The sequence below is a fragment of the Nyctibius grandis genome, chromosome 22, assembly GCF_013368605.1.
Source record: "Nyctibius grandis isolate bNycGra1 chromosome 22, bNycGra1.pri, whole genome shotgun sequence".
Lineage (NCBI taxonomy): Eukaryota > Metazoa > Chordata > Aves > Nyctibiiformes > Nyctibiidae > Nyctibius > Nyctibius grandis.
The window spans coordinates 5,500,735-5,526,287 of NC_090679.1; the positions used below are offsets into that span (position 1 = coordinate 5,500,735).

The following is a 25,553-nucleotide window of genomic DNA, read 5'->3' on the forward strand; positions in this document are numbered from 1 at the left end:
AGCCCCGGGGCAGTATATTTAAAACATGATCTCAGAGAAACTGGTTCATTGCATTTGTAAGCCTAAAGAGCGAGCTCAGAATGACAACGATAAATAGACATTAGGGTTTGTGGAGTCACACCGAGGTCAGGCATCCCCCCCACCACTCCCCCTGTCCCATCCCCCATGATTTGGGCCAGTATTGCATTTCCTCATTCAAAACCAAGCCTGTTCCTTTGTGCTTTACAAGTGCTCATCCCGTCAGCTCTTCTAACACGGGCACCGTAGCCGCTCCTGATGCAGGTTAGTGCCAGGGCTCTGAAAGCCAGGTACCCCGACCCAGGCACAGGGCTATATTTAGCCATCTCTACAAAGCCCCTTGATCTTCAGAAGGCTGGAGCACCTGCAAGCCCCATCGCTGCCAGTGGGACCTGCAAGCACTCCCCAGCCTTTGAAAAAAATCAAACCACTGCGTTAAAGACTAGAGATGGGGATGATAGCGGGTGATTGAGTTATTGCAACTTAATGAGTTGCCGCTCATCTGCCAAGCCACAGCAACCCTGTGTGTGTGCGTGCACGCACGCTCCTATTCATCTCAGCCGTAGGATTTAAACTAAAATAGTTCCTGTGGATTTGCACTGGTTTGGCAGCAATCCTGAGGCCAGTTACCAGGCACTGCTGATAAGCCTTAACCAGTGGTGTTTAGAGCACTTGAGTTTGAACAACCCCTCTTGAAGCACAGTGGGGTATTTTGTGCTCCAAAGAGCAGAATTAGGTCAGGGGGACGGGGAGTGGGTGCAGCTCATATAGGTATTAGGTGACCTGGCCCTGGCTTATTCTGAGTTTTGGAAGAGAGCAATGAGCTCGGAGAGAGCTAGAGCTCCTCTGGAAATGCGAGTGGAGCTACATTTGCATTTAGCAAAGTGCCACGCTGCCCCAGCAATGCCAGGGGGTAGCTAAGCCTACGAACCGAGACCTTGGGGCTGCCTTCATGTGCTCCCAGCGCTTAGGTTTGCCCTCAGGGTTTTAATTATGCTGATGAAGAGTGAGAGGCCTTTTGTGAGAGTTGGTCCTGGCTCCTTATTCCAATTTTCCTTCAATATGGCTCTGAGCTTTTGGTTAAAGCCCATCCACTAGTGAAATGGGAAGAAAAAAAAAGCCTTCTGGTCTTGCTTTCAGGTCCCTGCAGCGCTTGGCTTTCCAGCACTAGTCTCCTTATTTAACCACCACACAAAGAGTCAGGGAAAGGAGGACCTGTCTGGATAATAATTTTGTCCCATGCTTAAAAGCAGCTTTCTGTGCTCTGAAGAGACAAAGTAACATTTCCCCCCCATATTGTTTTAACTTTGGGCACCTTTGCAAATGACTCTGCTGGCTGGGATGGAGCCCAGGAGTGCCAGAACACCATGGGAAGAGGTTGCTCTGTGATACTGCCAACCTGAGGAGGAGGAAACGCTGGAAATCCCCTAAGCACGCCTGTTTTCTTGAGATTCCCGACTCAATTTTGCAAACTCAGAAGATTTTTACATAATTTGGTTTAGTCAGTTCAGAGGTTTAAGGCACTTGGCTACACATCTGGATTGCATCTTGGGGGTGGGTTATCCAAAAAAGAACTCTGAGGGAACAGTTGGAAATTCAGCCATTGCTAGCAAAGCTGAAGGAAAACAAGAGAATGGGAAGGGAGTTTCTACTTTGCTACTTGATGTGCTGGACTCTGGATTTAAACCCGTGATCATCTCTGTACTTGTTTGAGCCATCAGGTAGTAGAGGAAAGGCAGGGAGTGCATCAGCTGGCTTGATGTGCCATAAACCACCATCATCTCATCTGATACCCTGCTTAGTGCCAGTCAAGGAAACCTAAACTCCCTCTCTAGTCACCTGCCTGTGCCACCTGAAGAGTAAAAAAACCACCACCACCACCACCACCACCACAAACTGATATATAATTTCTAAATGTGCAAATAAATCTCCCATGAGATGTGCAAGGGGAACAAGCACAGCTCGCTGACATGATGGTTTCTGCACAAGCGCCAAAGGGCTTTACTCAGGCTTCCCAGTCTGCAAATGTTGGCCTTAAAAAGCCCCTAAATGAAATGTGTCAAGTTGAAAAGTCCAAGTCGATTCAAAATAGAAACAAAGGAAGTTAATTTTAAGAGCCCTTTAATTTTTTAGCCTGCGAAAGCCAAGAAAGTTGCGTATCGATGAGACAGTGCCTCGAGACAAATGAAACAGCTCAGCACCCCGCTGCTGGTGTTGACTATCCTTAGGTCTCGTTGTCTTCAAGAGCTGATAGAGATCAGCACCTCCTAGGCCTGAACCTTGAACCATTTGCCATGTTTTGCCTCAGAGGCAGCTGCATTTCAGCGGTGGGTGAAACGATTCCTCTTTGTCTGAAAGGGCGAATTCTTCCCTTTAGATGTTTGTGCTCACCTCCCATTAACTTTGGTATGAGCTGAGCTCATGCCTCCAAGAGCAAAATTTGGCCTATAATTTCTGCATGCTTCAGGATCCTTTGGGTACCATATAAACGTAAGATACTGTGATTCAGTGCTAAAGAGCAGAGAAAATGCAAACCCCCAGGAGACACTGCAGGAGAAAATCGTATAGAGCTTTTGTTTAACACAAAAAAAAAAAAGGGGGGGAGAAAGATTAAGAAAAACAATAGAGATTGATTCCAAAGCTGATTTCACTGCAAACCGAGGACGAGAGCGCGCATCTCTTACTTACATGACCGCTTCGTTGGCGTTGGTGAGTTACGGGCCATCGGATCAGGCCGCTGTTTCGAAGGCATTATTGAAAACGTCTTACCTCCTATATTTCCTGTTTTTTAATCAAACTCACTGCGCTGCCAGAGGTGTTTCATTTACCAGGAGAGGGGTCAGCGAGGCAACCCCGAGCAGCAGGAAATCACAAATGCAGAACAGTTCCTCCATGCTTGGAAGCCCTCCGAGGGCAAACAGCGCTTGGATGCTCATTATTGTCTACCTTACTGCACCCCTCACAAATCTGGGGCATCCTGCTGTCTCTGCTGGGGTGGAAGTGGTGTATGGGGGCGGGATCAGAGGCTGCTGGGTTTCGGACTTTCGGTTATTAACTTCTGATTTCATCGACCAGCTCTGTGCCAGTGAAAAGAGCTAACAATGCATAGATTTTATAATTTTACTTTCTATCTGCTTCCATTTTATAGTTTCTTGGCTTGTTACAACTGTCATAAAATGACTTTATTATATTTTCCCATCTGTTACATTTTTGCCTCTTTACAGGGGGACATTGCATGATGCACATAGGCTAATTTAGCTTTAAAATTGTTGTATGACTGTTGTTCATGGAAAAGCACTGTACTTGCGGAACAACATGTGGTTTCTCCATAGCACCAAGGAGAACCTATGAAGTCACCAAACACAAATGTCAGCAGATGGACATGGCTGCCCCCTCCCCTCCCACCCCAGCTCCTTCGCTTTGATTTGTGGTCTCGTCTACCTAAGTCAGAGCTATGATTGCTCATTAATTTAGTCATCTACTCCGCATTCCCACTGCCTGGTTGAGGGATCCCCGTCTCCACCAGAGAGGTGCACCGCGTTCACTGGTGGTGAGGCCATTCAAGCTCTCTGTGCAGACTAAGCCACAGGAGAATTGATTTCACACACACAAAAAAAGACAGAGGAATAACCAGCTGGATGTGCTTTCCCTACCTTGCTTTTCTTCTGTTTTCATTGCTTCTTCTGTTCAATTCAGTCAAAGCCTCTTGGTTTGACTATTCTTTCTCATACCAAGTGTCTACCTAGAAGTATGAGTCGTCCCCTGATCTCCTGCTCCCACCATGAAAACTGGGCTGTGACACTACGGTCTGGGTAGCAGAAAGGCCTGGGGATGCTCTGAGCACACACTGGGGGTCTAACAAGGCTTTCTGAAACTCCTCCTCTAGTTTTTTTTCTCCCCCCCCAGCTTTTATTGCACATTTGTACAGCCACTGATGGCACCAGCAGTCCATGTTTTTCAATGTATAGGAGATGTACATTAAACACGTGGTACTGTTAATTTATTCCTATTGTTAGATGAAATTGAGTGTTTAATCTGGAGTTTGGTGATCCCAAGGGATTTCTGAATACACAAAATCTTTTTTTAGGAAAAAAATACAGTGAAGTTTCAGAGTCCTATTTATGTCAAATCCCCCCCTTCACCTCTCCTTCCTGCCCTCAGTTGTAATACTTTGTAATTTTTAAATATAAATTTATCTCCAAGAGAGGAAACAATAATTATTCTTAATGGTGGGCCAGAGCCTGTTCCCACCAGAAAAGGCTGCCCAGTACACAGGACATGAGGCAAAGAAATTCTGCACACCTGCAGTTACCGGTGGCTTCAGCAGAAGCCAGGAGAGCATTCATGGAAGGCACCAACTGCACTGGAAGGCTTCAAGCAATGATGTGAGTGTGCTCTCTCTGTTAGGATTGGTGAATAACATGGAATATATTTTGTGTGTGATTTCAATACATAACTGCAAAATATATGGATGTAGACAATTAGGTATGTTTTGATTACAGCTGTCTAACTGGAAAGTCTGGGTGAATTTTCAGTCTCTACAGTTGCCCAACTATTTAATGGCAACAGTTTTGGAAAAGGAACTCCAGGTTTCCCATTTAAAATGATTTTCATATCTGTTCATTGTAGTAAAAAGGTTAAAAAAAAACACCAGAGAAGATATGTCAATATTATGTCTGACTACAGCAGTGCAAGATCCCTTCTGTGTCACCTCTCTGGTGGCTTCGTTCCTCCAGCAGTAGATACTTCTCTGGTGGGTGCTGTCCTTCAGGCGTAGGAAAGGGAACAAACAGAATTACACATAAAATCACAGCATGTACTGGAATTGAGCTTGATGAAGACCTCAGACACAACTGGCAAGTAGGGTTTGTTTGAACTCTGCAGCCCCTATGCTCGAGTCCTTATTAACTTTCTCAATGTGTTCTATTACAGTCAGGCAACAATATGGGAGCTATCTTGCAGCTAATTTAACACCTGTAAATTCCCATGGCTGGTAATGAAATGTATAGGCTAGTAGATGAAGCATTTGCTTCACATATCAAAGGTCATTAGTTCAGTATTTGTTAATGCTGTAGCTTTTATTAAATTTTTTTCCAGCTTTTTTTGCATCAGTGTACTTACAGCCTGATTAATTCTTCTGCTTCCCAAAGCTAAACACAAAAAATGAGTGTGATCTGACCCAGAACACTGGGGCTAAATTCTTTGTTGAAATCTCAAATTAACCTGCTTGAAATTCTGCTTCCAAAGCTCCTCTCCCTTTTAGTCACGTGCAGTCTGGGAGGCAGCGTGAGAACAGGGGAAACGGTGAGGTGAGCATCACCCTTGCGAGCCTGGCCCCCATGGGAGAAGGGCTGGTAACAGTTGTGCCCAGCTTTGCATTTATATCAACTCCAGACCAGACAACCTTGTGGTTTTCTGTGTCTGAATTAGTAGTCTCCACTTAGTGGATACAATTCCTTAAGTGCTCAAAGCCAAGTGCATACTTTGGTGCTCTGCTGGCTGAGGTCACAGCAGGTACCATCTCATTGGCAAGGAGCAATGGCTTTAGGTAACTCGTGTGCCTCCCCACATTTAAATTAATTCTCTTTGTGGCACGTTCAACAACTAGACACCTCTCTAGTACCATGTACATATTTTTTATTTCCTGGCTTTCCCATTTCTGCTTGTATTTTGTTACGGTAGTTTACAACTTTTGGCTATTTGGAGGCAATCAGTGGAAGGCAGAAGATGGTGAAGAGGAGACACAACCCACCACAACCAAACCAAACCATCTGCCAGTAAGCGATGGCCTCCCTCAATGTCCTTGGCCATACTGCCTGGCTACCACTTGGTGGTGCGGGGTGGAGGCGTGAATGCCCCTGATTTAGAGACGGGTCTCCACCAGTGACTTCCTTTGGTCAGGTTGGTTGGTCACGGTTACACAAGTAACACCACCGCCTTACCCTGTACTGCTGGTGAAAGCACAATTGCCCTCTGCTAAGAGCGTGCTGTGTCATCACTGCTGCACTGCCTGTGCTAAAAAGAGCTGACACAGTGAGCTGCGAGCCCCGCAGCTGGTGTTTCTGGATGTTTTGTATCTAAACTGACCCTTTCTCAACCCTGTCATGGGTTGGGTCCACCACAGTAGCCAACTTTTCAAAACACAACCAGCACAAAGCAACATTATAATGAAACCAAGCAGCTTCTGAAGATGAAATCACATGAACTCTGCATCCAAATGTGATGCTGCAGCTTCTGGGAAATGCTGAGCGCGCGCTTCTTCACCTTGAAAGGTCTTGGCATGTACGCTGTTTATCAAAATAACAAGTCATTGAAATGCTGCTGAAAGTATTGCCAGAAATGCTGAATGAACCACTGTTGTTTCCAGTCTGCCATGGTCTCTACTGGCTTTTCCAGAGAAGGGAAATCAGTGGGCTCAAAGAATGAACCCTGTACACAGACTTCCCCCAACTGTAGCTGCATCTCTCGTTAGCCGGCAGCGAGTGCTGCCCCACCATCAGCGGACCTTGAGCGGAGCTCGGATGCATGCAGCTCACTGCAAGAGAGGGACCTTCTCCTTCATTCGTCTTGACAGTCATTCTGGACATTATTTTTAATAGCAGGTGCCACTCGTCAAGGCTCCCCCCAGAACATGCTGTTTAATAATTCTGGTTATCAACAGAGAGAAGAAATTCTGTATGTATTCCTGAGACTCACTATTAATTTAATCTGAAATAAGCTGTGCTTTTTATTAACATCTTTATGCTGTAGCATTTTATAGGACATGGGGTTCTTTGTAAGACACACATGCTGTTTTCTATTCATATCTGTGCCTGCCTCAGAGCTGGCTTTGTGATGCAACACATTAATTCAAGATTGAAATGTCTTTCTTATTCTACGACATTTAGATGCCAGATATTTTCTACAAAGCTTATTAAAACGCAGTTTTGTACTTCATCATTCACTGTACTACCAAACAGTCACATCAACGCTTTCCTGTTGCCTGTATATTCCTCGGGACAAGGTCTTATTCAGCTTGCAGAGTAAGAAAAACACACCCTGGGGCACACATCTTTTTTAGACAAAGGAAAAAAGAATTGTTAGCAGGTCAGAGGTGCTCCAAAATTAACAGCAGCTTCTGTCTGTATTTTGAATAATATAAAGATGATTTGCAATAGCATATATGCACAGATAATGTCAAACAATCTATTCTCAAATAAGAAGCATCATTCTAGAAACGTGACTGCTAAAAACACCTTAATGCTAAACAGCAATAAAGCCTGTTTGTGTGATGGGCTCGGGTCTTCAGGGACGTGGGCTATTGCACCCATCGTCTTCACAGAATCAGAATCACAGAATTGTTTTGGTTGGAAAGGACCTTTAAGATCATCGAGTCCAACCCTTAACCCAGCACTGCCAAGCCCACCACTAACCCATGTCCCTCAGCACCACATCTACACGGCTTTTAAATCCCTCCAGGGATGGGGACTCCACCACTGGCCTGGGCAGCCTGTGCCAGTGCTTGACAACCCTTTCGGGGAAGACATTTTCCTTGATCTCCAATCTAAACCTCCCCTGGAGCAACTTGAGGCCGTTTCCTCTCGTCCCATCACTTGTTACCTGGGAGAAGAGACTGAGCCCCCCCCTCGCTACACCCTCCTTTCAGGCAGTTGTAGAGAGCAAGAAGGTCTCCCCTCAGCCTCCTTTTCTCCAGGCCAAACACCCCCAGGTTCCTCAGCCGCTCCTCATCACACTTGTGCTCCAGACCCTTCACCACCTTCGTTGCCCTTCTCTGGACTCGCTCCAGCACCTCAAGGTCTTTCTTGCAGTGAGGGGCCCAAAACTGTACCCAGGATTCGAGGTGCGGCCTCACCAGTGCCGAGTACAGGGGGGACGATCCCTGCCCTAGTCCTGCTGGCCACACTAGTGCTGATACAAGCCAGGATGCTGGTGGCCTTCTTGGCCACCTGGGCACGCTGCTGGCACATGTGCGTGTGTAGGGGTGTGTGCGCACACGCTGGGCCCAGGGGACCAGAAACGCCCCTGTGCCAGCAAACGCTCACAGACAGCAGGTAGCTGGAGCACAACCAGACATTTTCCTTCTGAGCTGTGCATGGAGCAGCCCCACGGCCCCAGGACTCCCCCGAGGCTGGCAGCCCCCCAGGCCTGGGTACCAGGCAAGGCCGCTACCACGTGCTTGGGAAGAAAAGGATGAACTCAAATACCGACCAGCTGGGAGCATGTTTCCCTTCATTAGGGTACCAGCTCCATTTTCCCAGCCCTTCCTACTGCTGCCACATGAAGAAACGATGCTGGGGCCAGAGCTGGTTAGCACAAAGTTGTTAGCTAGTGGATACAAATTACCTTTACAAAAAAAAAGAAATTAATTGAAATAACGAGCCTTCAGTGCAGGGAGGCTCGACCCAGCACAGCAGCTTCCCCACTTGCACCTGCACCCAGCAACTCCGCCCCAGGGCCGCAGGATCGGGCTCTTACAACAGCAGCTACAGTGAATGGTGGTTTGAGGTTCTTTTTTATTGAGTTTTGTTGCAATTTCCCCATATTTGTTATAAAAAGGCCTGAAACAACCCAGGCCAGCCCTGCCACCTCTCCATGGGCAGAGCGAGTGCTGTGCCAGGGCCGGCCCGAGCATCCCGCCTGGATTTGGACGGTGCCTCCTCCGCGAAGCTTTGATGTGCGCTTCTCAAAGCATTTAAACCGAGACAGAAAACTCGTATTTGACAATGTTTCTGTCTGTTTGATTGAACTTCTCAAATCTCTCCGTTTCTCTTCAGACGCACAGAGCCCGTGAGCTAAAAGCCAAGCTTTTTCCACAGCTTATGTTCTTGTAAAAACAGCTCCAAGTACACACATTCTGCTCCTCGCTCCAGTCAGGGCTCCGCATGCCAAGTCAAGTATTTATTTTCTTTACTTTTGAGACCACCAAAATTAATGTATCTTTCAGACAGGAAGAATTTTATTTATTATGGTGGATTTGAATCCAAGAGATGAAAGAAGAGCAGCGTGCATCTCGAAAGCAACCGACGCTGGGAGCGGGAGGAGACGGTCCGACCTGAGCTCCCCTCTCTCCCCAGCACCAGCTCCCACCTGTCCCGATGTGTTCCCATACGGACGGACCACAGCATCACAAATCCTCCCCAAAACACCACTGTAAATCCTGCCACTGTTACGGCAGTGAGGGCAAGTTTCAATGTTTTAATGAATTCCCCTTTTTCCTAAGCTGCCGGTGTAGTTACTGGTTGATGGTACAGCTGGGTGGGGTGGGAGCTGACGGTTGGAATCTGCTTGTCCCTGGGGAGCGGCACCCAGTGAGAAAACAGATTATTTTTCCCCTTTTTCATGTGCAGATCCATGAACTCCACACCATGAGCATTTCCCTCGAGGTAACAGGTTAAATGGCCAAGCCAAGCCGTGTCTCTTCGGTGCCAGCTACAGCCCCACCAGCTGTTTCCTTTGATAAGCTTCACTCAAACTGCTTAAATTGGCAGTTCAGGATCAGCCTGTGATGCTGAAGGAGGATGCAGAAGCACGATGGCTCAGCTATCAGCATGAATTCAGATCCCGTTAACACAGAATCATAGAATCGTTTTGGTTGAAAAGGACCTTTAAGATCATCGAGTCCAACCATTAACCCAGCACTGCCAAGGCCACCACTAACCCATGTCCCTCAGCACCACATCTACACGGCTTTTAAATCCCTCCAGGGATGGGGACTCCACCACTGGCCTGGGCAGCCTGTTCCACTGCTTGACAACCCTTTTGGTGAAGACATTTTCCCTGATCTCCAATCTAAACCTCCCCTGGGGCAACTTGAGGCCGTTTCCTCTCATCCTATCGCTTGTTACCTGGGAGAAGAAGAGACCGACCCCACCTCGCTACACCCTCCTTTCAGGCAGTTGTAGAGAGCGAGAAGGTCTCCCCTCAGCCTCCTTTTCTCTAGATTAAACACCCCCAGTTCCCTCAGCCGCTCCTCATCACACTTGTGCTCCAGACCCTTCACCACCTTCGCTGCCCTTCTCTGGACTCGCTCCAGCACCTCAAGGTCTTTCTTGTCGTGAGGGGCCCAAAACCGCACCCAGGATTCGAGGTGCGGCCTCACCAGTGCCGAGTACAAGGGGACGATCCCTGCCCTAGTCCTGCTGGCCACACTAGTGCTGATACAAGCCAGGATCCTGGTGGCCTTCTTGGCCATCTGGGCACACTGCTGGCCCATGTTCAGCCATCATCATAACATGATGGACCCCAGCACGTGTTCCAAGTTACTTCCAACCCAACCTGCTCCACTTGCCCCGGGCTGTCCTGGAGCACGCGTGTCCCCCCGGGCTGGCTGCAGCTGGAAGGACACACACCCTGGGTGTTTCGTTTGTGTTATGCTTTGCTCAGAAGAGGAATAAATCATTGTTTACTTGCATCGGATTGCTGTATTTTAGAAAGATACAAATAAATTATAAAAACCACAGACAAAATTTGGGCTTGCTCAAGCATTTCAGCCAAGAGCTTGGAGGCAAACTGGGCCTTAGTTATTCTGAGAGAAATCCCCACTGAAATCCTGCTCCCTGGCTATGTACATTGAGGATCCTGGTCCCAGCAGCTGGCTTTTCATTTGCTCCCTCCCTTTATTTCAGCGCTTCAGTGTGCTCTGACAACCAGACTGCAGTGCCAGAGGACACTACTGAGCACTCTTACTGAAGGCTCTGTTGATATTAAATGCTGGATAACTGTGGTGGTTGGTTTTGCTAATTGGTGAATAAAATGCAATTCAAAGTAACCAAACAGTCGAGTTGTTTGTATAACTTACATTCTGGTTAGCTTTCATTTCTCCTGACGACAGCTGTCTGAGCTTCGTCCTTCACGAGAGCCGACTCAGGAAATGCAAGGACACACCTGCCCTTCGTCCAGGTCCATAGTCACTGAAGGTTTCCTAATGAAGCACTGTGGGAAGTGCTACGCAGCTGATGTCCATTCCACCTGCTTTTCAGTGCACTTGCAACACAGGATCCAGTGCTTCCCATGCACCAGCAGCTACAGGAGCTTCTGGAGCTTCACTTGACCAGACCACTGTCCAGTTCCTGGGGTCTAAAGCATGTTACGAGTTCATGTGGAGGGACAGAGGAGTTTTGAAAAGCTGGATTTGCTGGAGCAGGAACTGGTTATGTCCCTGCAGTCGGTTCATACTTGCTGGCAATCAACGCCTCATGGTTTGCACAGCGGCCGATGAACGCATCAAACCATAGTGCCCCAACGTTCTTCTCTTGGGAAGCTTCCCCCCACCTTGCTGCTCGGTGAATGAGTGTTACCTGTTTTATATAGGTGTTGTGTAACATTTTTTGCTCTTCGTGGCAGTACTACTGTGTCCTTTGTGCTCTCCTCATCAAACCCACCTGGACATTGCGGTGGTGCGAACTGCTCGGTGCAAAAAGAGCGAGAAGCTGTGTCCTTGGACCTAACATCCCATGCTCTCCAGTGCGTTTTCATCTGGGGAAATCCAGATCCAGCAGGATTTTGCCTATATTACTTAATTGTTTTGCTATGGATCCTATCATGACCTTCTTTGAAAGTGCAGAAGTGAAATTTTAGTTTGTTAAAGGAAAAAAATGCTGCTGCTGTTGCTTTCCAGTGTGTCTGGAGTTCCACCAAAATGCTGCTGAAGTCATCCTGCCCCTTAGGAAGAAAATGGGTTACATCTCTGTAACAACTTTTTAGAAAACATAATTTCACTTCTAGACCAGAGCCAGTGCAAAGATGGATCAGATTGGTCATTGGCATTGGTCATTTTTCGGCAAAAATATCCTACTGAGAAACCTCATTGATGCAACTGCACTTGAGGCTCTCGTACAGAGGGAGGCAGCCAGGTTATGTCATGGAGACAAGAAGAAAGTGTGGCGAGACCGAAAGTAAGACAAAACCGTGAGAAACTAGGCTTGGAAGTTCAGCCTCTCATACAAATTGCTGCTTCTTCCATGACGCTCACTAAAGCTTCAGACGGGTCCTAAATGTGTTAACAAGGCACCTGGCCCCCGATGTACTTGCCCGAAATAATGCCAGTTTGGAAGTCCTTGAGATACTGGATCATTAGACAGGTCAGATCCTTTCCAGCCTGTATTTGATATCATTTCTCACTGAAAAACCTGAAGTGGAACTGTAATTTTTAGTTGCTTTCATCATCTCTGACAACACCTCAACCCCGAGTCCCAGTTCTTTAAGAGCGCAAAGAAAAAAGCGATGTATTGGACACCCAATAAAAGAGAATTTGTCCTATCCACAGTCAGTCTGAATCCAACTTAATTGTTTATTACTCTGAGGTCTCTGAAGGATAAAGAACATAGAATAAAATATCTCTACCACCTCAGCCTTTGTGAAAACATTCACAACCTGTTAAACACCAGGGTCAGTAACTTTGAAATGATCTCACAATTTGATTTCATTATATTTTAATTGTAAATGATAGACTCCAGGGCTCATGGAGGGTGAGAAGCTGGGACTAAGGGAACATTAAACCCCTGCTTTTTTTTTTTTTTTTAATTCTCCAGCCAGATGTACTGCAGGCAGGTGCAACACAAACTCCCAAACACCCTGCTAATGTAAGGAAAGCCTGACCTAGAGGGACCGATGTGAACGGGCTTTTCAGCCTGCATGCTTATTCAATTCGGTCTGCGGAACGGCTGCCAACCGGGGGACGCGGTGCCAGAAGCGCCGTGGTTTTTTTAATGCAAAGTTGCAAAACCACAAAACTCATTTTTACTAGTGACCTTTTTACCACTAATTGTCGGGGTACTTTAAAAAAAAAAAAAAAAAGAAAGAAGTTACTTTGGTCAGGGCTGAAATGACATCCCAGAAGCTCTCCTCCGGCAGCTGCTCCCTAACCCGCGCTGTTTTCCCAGTGTTTGCATCCAAACTAGACTGGGTCCTGCTCAGATGAGTCAGACAGCTTTTTGGGTGGTTGTTGTATTTTTTTTCTTGCAAAGCAGCTTTTGATTGTGAAATAAATCACCAAAAAAATAGCTGGAGTGTTGGAAAGAGGGAGCAAGGAGTAAGGGGTGGGGGGTACAGACAAGGAGAGGCTCCAGGCCGTGTCTGCACCAAATGCTGCATGAAGGTGGCTGTTTTTTCCCCTTGCCTTTGCTGTTTTTTCCCTCTAAGAACACACAGGTCTATTTTACTTTATTTCTATGGCTTTTTTAGACATGGACTAGTCAGTAGTTACAGCTGGACTCACTCTCCCTAGGAGAGTTCGACCAAGTTTTGATCTCCTTTGCCCAGGTTTTAATATTGATTCATTCCCTAATTTCATTAGAATTGGCGACATGTAAGAGGTGTATTTGTGAGCAGAGCTTGACCTACTTTTTCCACCTCCTCTGCCGAGCATTTTACGAAGGGATTTAGCTGATGCTCAGCTGGGGGCAGTGGGACTCTCAGCTGGGCAACCTTTCAAGCCCGTACATTTCTGTGCTCTCCACACACCTCTGTGGAGAATCCCAATTTCAAGTGAAAAAAGGAGACTAGTCTACTTTAATGAGGCCCAATAAATTAAAACAACTCAATGTTCTCGGGCTACTTTATTTATAATTTTGGCCATATTGCAGTTTCAGCTAGAACAGTGTAAAAGATGGTCTTCTTAAATCGTTTCTATGCACAGAAATACTTCTACACTCTGGAAATGCCTTAAAATGTAGGTAGTATTTACATAAAAAGGCCTAGCAGAAAGCGGAGCAGCAACCTCCCATGCTAGCAGGTACCTCACAGGAAGACTGTGCTGCTGCTTCAGCAAAAAAACCCCCAGATTAAAGAACAAACCCTCCCACTGGATCTGGCCTCCTGCTGTGCTCGACGGTCCCAAGGTGCTGCTGCAATCGGCAAAGCTGCACCACGGGCGCAAGGTTGGGTCTGCTGGAATTTATGGCAAATCCCTCACCACTGTCAACGGGCCCAGCCTGTCACGACGGGGTTCTGTTGTTGCTTTTATAGAGAGTAAACTGAGACACTTCCAGCCTAAACGAGAAAGAACCACAACTTGCAATAAAGCATCTGATGACTTAGCAGCTTGGGGATTGCGCTCAGTCACATCCATGTGAACCCACCTCCCCACGATGTAGGAAACATCCCTTCTACCGAGGGCTTTTGTTATTTTCAGCCTTGGTCTCCACAAAATTTTCATGTCGTCCCAAAGTCCTAAGGTGATTTCCTCTCCCACTCCAAAGCCACGTCTTCACTAAGCCCATCTGCTGCGGGATGGCTTGTTTGTAAACACGGGGTGAAAGCACTTTGCTCGGGTTCTTCTTTCTGTCAGCACATCCCAATTTTCTCTCTTTTTTTTTTCCCCCCCCCCTCACTTCCCAGTATTTATAATTATCTCCGGAAAACAGTCTTGGCCACTAACTTGTCCAGGCTGGTTTATAGCAGCATTTAACATTCAAAACCAGCCCTGTTGGTTGGCTGGTGGCTGGATCACATGGAGCACGAAACCACCCGCTAAACTGTAACCGACAGCAGCTGCCGACAGCGCTGGGCTGAACGGCTGGAAGGGCAGGACCAGCCCTACGAGCACGCCCGCATCTTGGCTGATTTCATCCCCATCCCACCATGCTGTGTCTTCCTACACTTGCTTTTGAAAGCTCTCTGCTTTCGGCAAAGTGATTTTAGCAGTAAACAGTTTACGGAGTTATTTACAGCTCAATTTACTGAGCATCCTACCGGAACAACGACGGAATGCTGCGGCGAGTGTTGTCTGTCGAGCGCGGTCAGCAGGAGAGAAGTCTCCTCTGAGTTTTTAAATGCATTTTGAACCCCTCTCCTTCCTCCACTCCACAACCATCTAACCAGCTACAACGCAAGCCTTACACATGGCAAAACTGAATGTAGAAAATGACAGGAACCCAGAAATGCAATCAAAGAAAAGCCAAAAATGGGTAGCCTATAATTTTCAGGTTTTTTTTTTTTCTTAATTATCCCAAAGGATCTACACTTGAGCCCTGCCAGAAGCCTGGGTAGATGGGCAATTTGTCAGGGGAAAAAAGCACCATGCCACCACCGCCGTGTTCAGAGGGAGATGCTAACAGGGCAGGCTCCTCATCCCGCACCAGCAGCTGGTTTTGCTTGGACTGGATTTTGAATTTCACTTTTATTACCTTTGAGCCTGAAATTTTTCAAGGAAGCCCTCCAAAATCTTTGAAATTTTGCTCTCATTTGAAGGCTGGGAAAGTTTTGCCCTCGATTTAAGTGAGTACAGAGACAAGAGAGCCCAAGGCAGTTTGGAAACATGTAGCTGAGGTCTCCTATGATCTCCATCACAGAATGGGGCTGCTCAGCATTTCCTGGACAACTCTGTTAATCTGAGGCTTAATTCGTTGACGTTCAGTGTCTGGAGCTCCTTAACTGAAAGCATCTAGAAAAGTACAAATGGCCTCTGCCTTAACAAAACACCAGATACAACAGAAGTAAAGAAAGGTGGAGATTGCTTTCCAGGGAACAGCTTTACAAAAGAGTTCTCCAAAGCCGCAACAGTACCATGGTCGCACTTGTGGTTTGGGGCTCCTCTAGAAGCTGGTTCCTCCAAAGACAGCAGTGACCCCGTACCCCAGGAAAAGGGACTATCGCCCCCAGCAAGCTCTAAGGCACAGCGCTGCCTCTCCAAATCACGACCGAGATTTCTCAGACCCCAGACCTAGTGAACACACGTTCTCTAGATGGTGTGACAGGCACTCCAGATCCCACACCTGGGAGTGATGGCTGTGCTGGGTGAATTTGCAAAGAAGGGTCCTTGGGGCAGGAGCAAAGCCCAGCGCTGGCTGCAGAGTGGTGGGGCAGTGCGGTGCCGGTTCCATGCTCTGCACACCAGGCACATCTCGAAGCTCAGCAACAGCAGACACTGGGTGCTGGCACAGCAGCTGAGGAGCAGCAATGGCAGCCAGATGTATGAGGTCTTTAGGCACCCTGCAGCTGCCTGGTCTCCGCTGGCTTTCCTTGCCCTGGGAGGGGACGTGGTGGCATTCAGCTTCTCTGCTTGCTGTGCATCACTCGGATCAGTGCAGGCGTCTGAGCTAGTTCTCTCTAAAACCCATCTTGTTGCTCAATTCAGCGAGCGTATTGCTCTACCCAGCTCTGCCCGGCTTTTAGCACAACGTACCAGTGCCACCATGAAAGCCTGGCACCCGCCACGCACACACAGCCCGTCACAGGCCATCCAGCTATTCCGTGTGCATCTGGCTCCTGCAATGCTCTCGGAGACCAGCGCTTGCCCGCACCCTCCTGGCATTACAGACCCGGGCAGGAACGCCAGCCCACCTCCTCAGCTGGGCTAGGACCGTGCGTCGCTGACATTAACAGGGTTGCATCATATTTTGCCAGCTGCGGATACCGCCCACAGCTGTTGTATGTGACCTCTCCTCCCTACACCATCTGAATTTTCTGGGCTTTCAGAAAGCATGTACTCCTATAAACAAAACCAGATACAGGAGGAGAGGAACCTGTTTAAGATTTGAGATGACAATTCTGCCCTCAGTTACACTTTCTTGAACAAGAGCAGATTTGGTTAGTAACAAGATACAGACCTAATTCTGATTATTTTTACACCAGCAAAGCCAACGACTCTGGGAGAATAAGAAGTGCTTTACACTGGCACTGGTGCAACACCAACCACTGCTGCTGTTTAGTGCCCTGGACATTTTCTCTGCAATACGGTTTCAAACGCTTGCGAGAGCTAAAAACAAAGAAATGAAATACCAGCCTCGTGCAGACTTCTGAAATGAAAAATAAAATGGCCAGGAAATCCCTGCAAGGTTTTGGACTGAACAGGAAGACACATTACAGAACTTTTTCAACTTTTTTTTTCTTTTCAACTTCCAAGCAGCAGAATGCCAAAATGCTAACAGGCAGGGCAAATTGAGCAAAAATAAAATATTCTGTGGACTGGGTTAGAAATTAAGGCAGTGTTTATTTTTTTATGCTTTACACTTTGGCCAGCATTTATCCCGAATGAAGGCAGCAAATGTTATTAGATTTCATGGAATGTAAATAAACAGTTATTGGTAAATACATTTTGGTGGTCTGCTTGTTACACTGCATGTCAGGAAAACTATAGGGAACTGGCAGGAGTTCAGACGTCTTCAAGGAACACAGCAAACAGACATATTTTACTAATTATAGCTAACAAAAACACTCTGAGATTACAGTTAAATTACATTAAAACATAACTTGTTGGCAAAGGCTGTGAGCATAATGCTTTGCCTATATCTTTCTGTATAATGTTTCATCGGAACAGAGCAGTAACATCAGGAAACCCTGGCACAGACCAAGCCGCAGCGGCCCGTCGGGGCTGGTCCAGCCGGTCACTTTGTTCCCTGCAATAAGTTTCTGTAGGTCCAATGTAGCTTCTAAGAGGGCGAAGACCTGGGTTTGCCCAGGCAGGTACTGCAGAGGGGTGACCTGACGTCTTTGAGCCTGCGCAGATGGGGAGGGAGGAAAAAAAGGCACCTGCTAAATGCAAAGGGCTGTGTTGTCCTGGGGAGGGCTGGGAGGGCAGAAGCAGTGGTAGGTGGAGGGCTGCATGGCTGCAGCTCCCAACAGGAGCTTTTGTATCCACACCACCTTACCTGGATGGGCTGAGCCACCTCCAGCCGAGTCCTCGTTGAGCTGTGAGCCGGCTGCTGTGGCTGCACCACAGCAGTTCTCTGCTGCACCTTTTGCTTCCGTCTTCTGGGTCTTCTCTGCAACACATCTATGGGACAAGGAGAGAAAGCAGTGATGGCTCTGGTCCGGAGTCTTCTGTGGGGCACAAAGTCACGTTTTGGCTGTGTCAGTACACAGGGCCCTCCAGCAGTCGATCGTGTAGCTAAAATCAGAAATAGGCCTTGACCCAAGCCTGGAGCTCCCATATGCATTTCAACTGACTTATCTACCTCCTTACAGACATGGAATTGGGCAGACCATCCCCATGCCTGAGATGCCCAGGCAGCACTTGTGGCATGGCTGCTAAGGTCCCTGGTAGCCTTGCTCGCTGCCCAGGATGGTCTCCGGCCATGCATCCCCTTGCCGCCCCGCAACTCCCCTGGCCCATGGCACTACTGCCCCCCCATCAACGCAAACCATTTCTGCAAGAGCAGGCCCGTCCTAGCCACACAGGGCAAACGAGGCCTTTCTGCAGCAATCCTTCTGTTTTGATGATGTCCAGAGTTTTCATGACAAACGAGCTGTAGTGAACGCTGTCCCCCCCATCCTCCCCAAGCACCCCCAGCAAATGACCCGCTGCATGGGGCGTGCATGAAAATGAACTGCAGAGATGCTTGTGCTACACTGAACTAGATTATAAACTATTCACTTTAATTTTTTAAATGCATTTCATATGAAGTAACTCAATAAAAAAGACGTTCAGAAGTGTTGCACGGGACCAGCATTCGGGTCATAGAAAAACCAGGTGCAACGTGTGGTTGTTCTCCCATGGTTGTACATCAGGAGATTACACTATTGTTACTTTACAGAAAGTCTCTAAACTAGAGCAATTTCCTTCCTTCTGCTGCTGGGATATTAACGCTGAGCAGTCCCTGGCAGGGTGATGCAGCGGGGCTCGTAGCTCTGCTGTGCCATGTTGATTATCCATTTTAAAATCAGGTAAATCAAAGTGGCCATTTAATCTGACCACAATTTAGATTACAAGAAATGCAATCTAAATTTGTCTTTGCCTGCCAAGTAAATGAAGGGGAATATACAGGTTTATCTCCCAGAATATTAATAACACTCCAGCCACTGTGCCCCACTTCAGAAATAGACGGTTCCCGTGGCTCGGGTTATTCTTGCATCCATGCCCGCATGTAAAGAAATCTTCTAATGAAATCATGCTTCACGATTACCCCATGGTAATCTCTTCCCTTGGACTGTCTTTGTGTCACATTTATGGCCCATTCTTTGCTGGGAAGATTTTTACAGGGGATCTGAAGTTTAAAAGAAGACAGATGACAAGCTGTGATCGCGAGGAGGAGAGGCTCACCATATGGAAATAGAAAGCTCTGGCTCCCTCCTCTATCCCTCCTCCCCCCTCCCCTGCTGAGTTTCTCTACTTCACATGGTGCTATTGGGATTTGAAGATCAGAATACAAATCAAATTATTAAACGAGGAACAAAAAAAAAAACTCGGGCCTTTCCTCTCCGTCCTCCCATGTGATCAGTAATTAGAAATCAAAGTGGGGAAAACAGCCCCGCTGGAAGCTGGCCTTTGGGATGTAGCCCAGTTGCCTACAGAAGGCTGTAATGCTCAGGCGACACGTATGTGCCTTTGCATGCTATGGGGGGCTCATGCACGCATTGGTTCTATAGCTAAGAAAGCACTTTAATGGCAGAGACTCATTCACAGGGCATATTTATGACATTATTTATTATTTACTTACTGGGAAGAGCAGAAGCACCACTCCTCAATCCACGACATTGCTCCAGCATCGGACTCCCGGTCACCAAAACCCACGCAGTGTCCCAGAACAGGACAGTCGAACCCTCGTCTGACACTTTTTAGCCACGAAGCACCGCAACTTTAATGCACGTCAGCAATCCCTGAAAGCCCAGGCAGGCAAAGAGAAAGGAATTAATGCACTTCGGCTGGGCAAAACTTGAGATGTGCCAGTTTGGGGGTCTACTTTGGTGTGGCAAATTTTAAACAAGGTGGTGACCTGGCCGGTTTCTAGCCTATACATCAAGGGTGGTCATATCAGACAAGCGCAGGCAGAGCAGGCGGGACCCCTTGCAGGGGCAGCCGCTGAGGGCTGAGCCTGTCCTGGGGCAGAAAACACGCTGGGAGCCCTGAGGGGCCTCGCTGCTCGTGGTCCGGCTGCCAGCCCTCACACCTGCACCCTGGGCGAGCTGCAAGGGGATTTTGCATGTTCAAAAAACCCCAAGCACACACTGCGGGTCCCAAGTTTTGAAAAATTTGGCCCCGATTTCAACACTGGCCTTGCAAGGCTTGGCCTCAGCTGCTGACCTCAGTAGCCAGACTTATAAAATCAGCACTTAGTCCCCTTAGTGCAGGTTTGGGCTACGGACATCCCATTAAGGCACCCATGTTTGAACACTGGCTCCTTGTAGCCAAAATAAATAGCTGAATCAATGCTACACAGAGTTTAATCTAAACACGCAATGGAGTCTAACTCAGATATACACTGTATTCCATCGACAGGTCCTGGAGATGGCAAACTGAAGCCTGCTTTTATAGTGTGCCAGCTCAGGGACCTGTTCCCAATTTGCAGATTTGGCCTGTTGCATTCTAAAAGATGTTTAATATACACGATGCCTGTTTGTGTTAATGTTTACCATTGAAGTTTTTCATTATTTGATGTTATATTTGGCCACAGCATTAAAATTCCATTGGACCGACTGAAATCTAGTGTCAAATCAAAGCCAAAGAAGCGTCTTTGTGATAGACCTTCAGCTCCCATCCAACCATGTTGAAAAAAAAAAATCTATTGTAGGTGTTTTCTTTGTAGCTTTTCTTCCTTTTGCCAAAGAAACAGCAAACACTTTATTTATTAGCTGTTGGTTTTATATGCGCAGCTCTGGAAGAGCTGAGCCCAAAGCCATGGACTAGCAGGGAGGCTCAAGCCAGGTGGGCACAAGTCCATCCCGTGCCGGGGTCAAGTGCAAGCAGGATGGCTGCCACCTCCCTCTGAGCCCTTCGCCAGGCCTCGTCATTTGGGATAAACAGGATTACCTATGGCCCTTCGTACCTACAAACCGAGACACCTTGGGGACAGCTGACGGACTACGCTGATTTTTCTACTGCTTGCAAACTGCTTGTTCCTTGGATCATGCTCAACCTTTGAAGCCCGAACACAAACCAATTTCCCACGGTGCCAGACCCCGGCATTGCAGGGAGAACAGTCCTATCCTGAGAAGTCTAAAGCCTTGATTCACAAAACTACTTAAGCCCGTGCCTAAAATGAGATAGCTGCACTAGGACATGCTTAAAACAAAGCGCTTGCATTAATTCAGCACCTAACGAGATAGCTTGCCTGACCTGGGGCGTCTGGCTCTCGCTCCTGCCCTCCCCTCTCTCACCATGCCTGCCTCTGCTCGCAGGCTGGGGGGAGGACTTTTTCATGGAAATCCAGTGACAGAGGATCAGGAGTCGATCACCAAGTGCCGTGGGGAGTCACAAGCCTTGGGGGGATGCTGAGCACTCTTGGTGCTCGCAGACTCGAAGCCTGCAAATCACGCACACGCTCACAAAACCCCTGGCGTGGCTCAGCAAGTCCGGAGTGCAAGTAAATGAAGCAGGCTTGCCTAAGTCCAGATGTGTCTGAATTCAAAGGGACCTGGAAAATATGATGGCCGGGACAAAAAGCTGGGAAACAGCACTTGAACATAAAGCCATGAGGGTAGGTTTGAAAAGCAGTCAACAGATACTCTCTCAGCTAGTTAAAAAGGGGAGCTCTGTGAAGAGCCCAGTTTGCAGTCCATCAAAGAACTGCCAAAGCAGACAGCCATGTTTCAAACTGTGTCCCCTTCTCACAATATTTTCTCCACCTTTCTCATCAAAATTAAGATCAGATATTTTGTATTTCAGTGAACTTTACCTTTTTTTTTCCCAGGATGGTGTTTTTAAAGATTATAAACTGTTATGTAAAAGTCATCTCGGTACATAATAGCATTTATTTTGACAGTATTAAAATGGCATGTTTAGATTAATGAGGAATTCCCACTTAGCTCCCAACTGGATTTCTTTCTGAAATGCGAAACAAAAATCTCTGCCTGCAAAACTTTGTTCAGCTTTAGTTAAATGCTGAGACACTAAGAAAAAAGATCTGCAGCATTATACTGAAGTAAACATTATATACTTATAATATATAGCAGCAGTTCTGAAAAGCATGCCTAACCCTGGGATTACTCATATTAAAATATCCTCTTTAAGAGGTACACAAGAAGTTTGACATTTTGGGGAAAATGAAGCCACGTTCCTAAGAAGTCCCAGTGGTCACAGGCCCCTCAAACAATCCTGGTTAGCATCAGACTGAGATTTTAGCATTTAGCCCATTAGCATGGCTCACTGGACTGTATATATTTATATATACAGATCTATTAATCCTGCGTGGCGTGATCTTAATATATCATTCTTGAAGGAACTGATTTACTAAAAGCCTTTGAGATCCCAGTGTTCTTGGTTGAGATGTTACACACTACGGGTGCAAAAGTGAAACCAACTTTCTCCCACCATTAGTATCGATTGTAGTGATGGGGGTAGGATGGTTTACCAGATCCTCCCACATCAGCCTCCCAATTTTTTAATGTTTCTGCTAAAATATGCTGTTCAAAGGGATGAATAGGTTAAGGTTTGCTTTATGACTTATTGCTGCTGCAAAAAGTATCTGTTAGTCTTTGAAAGTTCGGTAAATTGTTCCCTTTAGGAAAAAAATCTTTGACACTGTACTTAATGAGGTGTGCAAAGCTGCTAACACTGGTGCTGGTGCCCAGCGACAAGCTCCTCTTCTCACCATCACTGTTGTCTCCTCTCGCCAGGTATCTCATTGATGGCACCTCACGCCTAGAGCTGAACCCCTGCTTCTGGAGTCACCCACTGGCCTTGAATGCCGTCCCCTGGTTTAGCTGGTGACCACTTGGGTCCGTTTGAAACCACGGAGGCTCAACACCATTTTCCTCTCTTGCTTCTGTATTTACCTGGCATTGGTTTCATGAAAGGACAACTTGCCTACTACAGGATAGCCTTAAATAACAGATTGCCCACTTCCCATAAGACTTAAATATAGTGATGGAAAGGCCATGTGCAGCAACGAGATGTCTTTACACCCTGCTAATGCAAATCCATTTTGTAAAACCACAGGCTGCACGGGCTGGGGGACAGCAGACTTCTTTAGTTAGAGCAAACAGCCTTGGCCACCACCGGCTGTTTCACCTTCTGGACTCTGGAGCTGAAAAGCCCATCTCTCATCCAGGTCCAACCCCTAAGAGGCTGTTCCTTGCTTGACGCAAGCCAGAAGAGAAGGGTACATGCTGCTTTACAAGTAGGAGGCACTACTTTCCCCTTCTAGTAAAAGAACCACTGTCCTTACAAGGGGCTTGAAGCAGCTTCTAGCTGAAGTCAACAGAAAGTCTTAGGGACTTGGAGCTGGCCATTATAGAGGAACAGCGCAATAGCTGGGCCAGGCTCTGCCATGTAAATTGGATTGCTCCACTGGCTCCATCGAGCAAACTCATTTATTATTAGCAGAGGATCCAGACCACATAATATCAGAGCTTGCTGCAGCCATCCTGAGTCGCATCAGCTACGAATCTGGCCTCCAGACAGAGCTGTCACATCTGCCACTTCCAAATAAAATGGGCTCATAGTATCAATGAAATGGCATCAGAGAAAGCTTATAGCAAACGTAATATGTTAAACATTAACCACAATGCTCACAGTCCTAGAAAGGTCTGATAAGCCACGATTAAACTTAATTATGGATTATTTTATATTACCTACCTCCAAGCACTGTGGAAAATTGCTTCCTTTTAACTGCCTTGGCTGGCTTTCTCTGACCACACACATACTGGGGGATATTTTCCCATGATTGATGTATTTGTTTACCGAGCTCCTTGCTCAGATACAGGCCAATTCTCCCTTTAATCAGAGGTGTGAATACCTTAATAGTTGTCAGAGCCCACATTAACCTCTTGATTAAAAGACATCCTCACACTTACCATTAAAGATATACACGGAACAAAGCAAATTCATATTCTCAGTATAAAACTCATGATAGGCAAATAGTTATTTTATGTTCGTGTACTTGGCCCATTGGCATTTCATCAAGTTGTATCTTAAAACAGAAACGTTTTTTCTTTTTTCCTTTTACCAATGAGTAGATGGAAGGGTTTTGGTGGGTTGGGGTTTTTTTTGCCTTTGCCTAAGGGCGAAAAGCTCCATGAACATCAGTTTTCACTTGACTTTCTTTAACTGCTTACCTACATTGGCTATTATGCTCTTTCGCTACAGCAATATTGCCAATAAAATAAACATGTCAAAATTCAGAAGCACAAACAAGTTCATCTGTGACACTAATTTTGCCTGGCAAATAATTCTCCTTGTTTCTGCAAGGGCTTCAATTTCTTGTGGATTCAAAGCAAATTCATCCTTAATTTGATGCCTCAGTCTTATTTTTCTTTCCCAACCTCATTAGAGTAAAAATAGCAAGGATATCCATATGATTAAAGACTTCATGTGCAAGAAAGCAATCTGGTCATAGTGCTCCTTAGCTTTATGTACTTCTTTCTATTTGACAACATTAATTTGCCATCTGTCAGCTCAGTTACATAGTTTACTTGCTGCTTGCTTGGCGTTCACCTCCCCCTTTTTCGTTGTCAGCTGTTTTTAATAGTTGGGCCTCCTTGAGTGGGCCATTTATGCAGATTTGAAACAGGAGAAATCCTAAAAACTGACCAGATGGGAACCCACTTTGTACTCCCCAGGCTGACATAGCCATGCACAGACCTCCTCCCCCTCCCATGCACTTAAAAAGAAATCACATTTTTCCATACCTCTGTAGCACCTCTCATCCAGGGGACTCCAGAACATCACACAGCAGATACAAACAGCTGAATTTTGCTCTCTTGGGTACATCTGCTGAGGTCAGCTGCATTGTACAAGATCTCCTGAGAGCTGCAATCAAAGAAATGGAAGAGATCATTACGATCACTCAAGAAAGGTGGCCAGTACAAACCAAGCATGGCCAGGCAACTCCTAACACAGCCCTCTACCACCGAGGGTATCCTACGGGGCCATGCGCTTTACTGCCTGCTCCCATGTGCAACATACAGCTGGTATTTATCTCACAAAGACATAGAACCATGGAATCATTTTGGTTGGAAAGGACCTTTAAGATCATCAAGTCCAACTGTTAACCCAGCACTGCCAAGCCCACCACTAACCCATGTCCCTCAGCACCACATCTACACGGCTTTTAAATCCCTCCAGGGATGGGGACTCCGCCACTGCCCTGGGCAGCCTGTTCCACTGCTTGACAACCCTTTCATGAAGACATTTTCCCTGATCTCCAATCTAAACCTGCCCTGGCACAACTTGAGGCAGTTTCCTCTTGTCCTATCACTTGTTACCTGGGAGAACAGACCAACCCCCACCTCGCTACACCCTCCTTTCAGCTAGTTGTAATGAGGGTTACGGATATAGTCCATAATCGATTCTTCAATCTTTTGTGATAACTCTCTGAATTCCTCAAAATGTTCCTTTTTCATCTAAAAGCCTTAATCGTAGGGGGGAAAAAAAAAACCAAACTGGGAGATGGTGAGGAGAACTGGGAGACGATCTTTTACTACCAAAATATGTAGTGTTTTGGAGAGGAATGGAAGCATCTAGTTCCCAACTTTCAACTGCTACCAAGCACCCAGCAGAGTGGCAGAATAAAAGCGGGCTTTCATCTGGAAAACCTGATTTTTTAGAAATTTCCCCAAAACTGCAATTCTCAGTATCATCTCTCACTGCTACTACTTCATCATTAATAATGCCCACTTAGTATGTGTTGTCTCTGAAAACGCTTCCTTTGTATATTTTT

The 25,553-nt window shown here is 46.7% G+C and overlaps 1 long non-coding RNA gene across 1 annotated transcript; it reads right to left on the reverse strand.

Annotated features, from left to right (window-relative positions):
- Positions 1-17,625: 17,625 nt before the first annotated feature.
- LOC137672872 (uncharacterized) lies at positions 17,626-24,591 on the reverse strand. The gene is made up of 3 exons (XR_011049663.1): positions 24,523-24,591; positions 19,395-19,554; positions 17,626-17,731 (listed from the first exon to the last, which is right to left on the reverse strand). It is a non-coding gene; the product is annotated as an uncharacterized lncRNA (long non-coding RNA).
- Positions 24,592-25,553: the final 962 nt, after the last annotated feature.